Source organism: Echinops telfairi, unplaced genomic scaffold (genome assembly GCF_000313985.2).
Source record: "Echinops telfairi isolate 266 unplaced genomic scaffold, ASM31398v2 ScPeMD7_7421;HRSCAF=8459, whole genome shotgun sequence".
Lineage (NCBI taxonomy): Eukaryota > Metazoa > Chordata > Mammalia > Afrosoricida > Tenrecidae > Echinops > Echinops telfairi.
Genome location: NW_022111321.1, coordinates 19,529,685 through 19,533,101, shown reverse-complemented (window position 1 = coordinate 19,533,101; position 3,417 = coordinate 19,529,685).

Here is a 3,417-nt window from a genome sequence, read left to right as displayed (position 1 = left end):
GCTATATCTTTTGATAGCCAGGCACCATCAGCTTAAAAAGAAGGATTCTATGAACAAAATATGAATGACAGAGGAAGCATCCAAAGAGGATGGAAAGACTACAGAGTCACTGCACCAAAAAGAACTAGCTGGCATTCAAACATTTCAAGAGGTAGCCTAGAACCAATGGTACTGGATGAAGAAGTTCAAGCTGCACTGAAGGCATTGGCCGAAAAGAAGACTCCAGGAACTGATGGGATACCAACTGAACCATGTGAACAAGCTGATGAAGCCCTGGAAGCACTTTTTCATCTATGCCAAGAAATTTGGAAGGCAGTTACTTGGCCAACTGATTGGATGAGATCTCTAATTGTACTCATTCCAAAGAAAGGTGACCCAAAAGAATGCTCAAATGATGAACAATGTCATTGATATCACATCAGTAATATTCTACTAAAGATCTTCCAACAATGGTTGCAGCAGTACATTACCAGGAAGCTGCTAGAAGTTCAGGTCAGATTCAGAGAGGGATGTGGAATCAGCGATATCTTTGCTGAAGTCAGATGGATTTTGGCTGAAAGCAGAGAATACCAGAAAAATGTTTTCTTGTGTTCCATTGATTATGCCAAGGTATTTGACCGAGTAGATCATAACCACCTCTGGATGGGATTGAGAAGAATGAGCATTCCAGAAAAGTTCACTGTGCTCATATAGAATCTGTACATGGGTCAAGAGACGTCACACACAGAACAAGGGAGCACTGTATGGTTTAAAATCAGCGAAGGTGTGTGACAGCATTGTATTCTCATTCAATCCATTTGCTGAGCAAATTATCAGAGAAGCTGCACTATATAAGAAGAAGGAGGCATCAGGATTGGAGGAAGGTTTATTTACCTTCGAGATGCAGATAACATAACCTTGCCTGCTCAAAGTGAGGAGGCCTTGAAGCATTTGTTGGTGCAGATCAAGGATTGTACCCTTCAGTATACATTACAATTCAAGGGAAAGAAAACCAAAATCCTCATAACTGGATCAAAAATTAAATTCATGATGGAGAAAAGATTGAAGTTGTCAAGGATTTCTTCTTGCTTGAATTTACAATAATGTTCATGGAAGCAGCAGTCAAGAGATCAAATGATGCATTGCATTAGGTAAATCTGCTGCACAACATCTCTTGAAAGTGTTGAAGAGCAAAGATCTTACTTTGAGGACTAAGGTGTGCCTGACTTAAGTCATGATATCATTAATAGCCTCATAAGCATATGAAAGTTAGACAGTGAATATGGAAGATGGGAGAAAAATTGATGCATTTGAACTATGGTGTTTCAAAGAATATTAAAAGTACTATGGACTGCCAAAAGAATAAACAGATCTGCCTTGGAAGAAGTACAACCATAAGGCTCCTTATAGGTAAGGATGGTGAGACTTCATTTCGCATACTTTGGACACGTTATCAGGAGAGACTAGTTCCTGAAGAAGGACATCATGCTTGGTAAAGTGGGAGGGCAGAGAAAAAAGAGGAAGACTCTTGACCATATGGATTGACACAGTGGCTGCAGCAATAGGCTGAAAGTAAGAATAACTGTGAGGATTATGCCGGACTGAGTGGTGTTTTGCTCTGTTGAACATAGGGTTGCTATGCGTGAGGGTGAACTCAGTGGCACCTAACGACAATGATGACAACAACAACAACAAAATGTTGTAGTTGTGGAAACTGAGAGGGCGTTAGTTTTACCCTTACCCTTTGGTTGCAATGAGTTGGAATCAACTTGATGGCAATGAGTTTGTTTTTTTGTTTTGTTTTTGTTTTGGGGGTGGGGGGGTGGGGTAGTTCTCATGTAGACAGATTGTTCGTAGGTGTCACTTTTCTTTGATGACTGCCCTAACTATGAAACCAAGCAGTCAGATGGGCTTGGTATTGAGGGCAGGCTAAGTAAAGAATCCTGGTACTGACCCTCCCTACATCCCTGCTTTTGTACTTCCTGATAAATAAAACTAACCCAAACCCAAACCAATTGTCATTCAAGCTGATTCCGATCCACAGTGACTCCATTTGTTAGAGTAGAACTAACTGCTCCACAGGGCTTTCTTGGCTGTAGTCTTAATAGAAGCAGATTGCCAGCGCTTTGTTTTATAGTACTAATGGGTGAGTTCAAGCTGTCAACCTTTTAGGCCAGTCTAACAAACAAAGAAACCTCACCTACTCATTGCACCGGGAGTCAATCCCAACTCACACTGATAAATCTGTTTAAATCCCCTAATGGTGAAGAACATTAAAAGTACCTTGGACTGCTAAAAGGACAACCCTGTCTTGGAAGAAGTAGGGCCAGAATGCTCCTTAGAGGGCAGGAGGACAAAACTTCGTCTCAAGTACTTTGGACATATTGTCAGGAAGAGACCAGTCCCTGGAGAAGGTTGTCGTGCTTGGTAAAGTGGAGGGGCAGCCAAAAGAGGAAGGTCCTCAGTGAGAGGACTGACATAATGGCTGCACCAATGGGCTCAGGCACAGGACCATTGTGAGGATGGGGCAAGACCAGGCAGTGATGTGTTCTTTTGTTGTTCTGTTTCCCATATAGAGTTGTTCTGTTCTGTTTTCCATTTAGAGTGGTTATGAATCAGAACTGACTCTGTGTCACCTAACAACAACAACCACAACCACCAAGAGTGTCACTGTGAGCAGTTGAGCCCATGCTGACTCAGAGTGAGGGTTTCCTAAAGAGAAAGATGAGGCTTTCTACTCCTGTAAAGAGTTACAATGTCAGAAACCCACAGAGCAAGTTCTACTCTGTCCTATAAGGTCACTAAGGGTCAGAACTGACGCAATAGCAGTGAATTTGAATTTTAGGGCTTCCTAGACTGTAATCTTTGTGGGAGTTGAGAGCCAGGTCTTTTCTCCTGCGAAGCTAGCTGCTGGGGTATTCAAATTGCTGACCTTGAGGTTTGCAGCTAAGTGCTTATCCTAGTACACGGGACTAATTACAATCATGTTTCACTTACAGTCCTAATTACAATCACGGTGCTAATTATAATTACTATACTAAATTATTTAGTTAGACTTGCCAACAACCTAAAGAATGAGGCACTCTGTCAAGGATAGGTTTAACAGGTACAGAAAACAGGTCCAGGACTTCAGTCAGGAGGACTACCAGCACCCATTGGGTTAAGACCGTGGTAGTGAGTTCGAGAAGGGAACTGAATCAACTCAAAAAAGATCCAACTCTTAAGATCAATGCTTAGCAGGACTTGGTAACTGATGGAAAGTGGGGCTTTAAGAAGTTTAGGTCTCTAGGAACAATGACTGGTTGGAAGATATTTCCATCAATTGAGGTGGAGTATACAGAAGAGGGAGGAGAAGCAGGTTTGGTAGAAAAGATGATGGCTTCAATTCTGGGCAAGTTGAGTTTGAAATATTCATTGGCACTAAGGAGAGATGAAGAC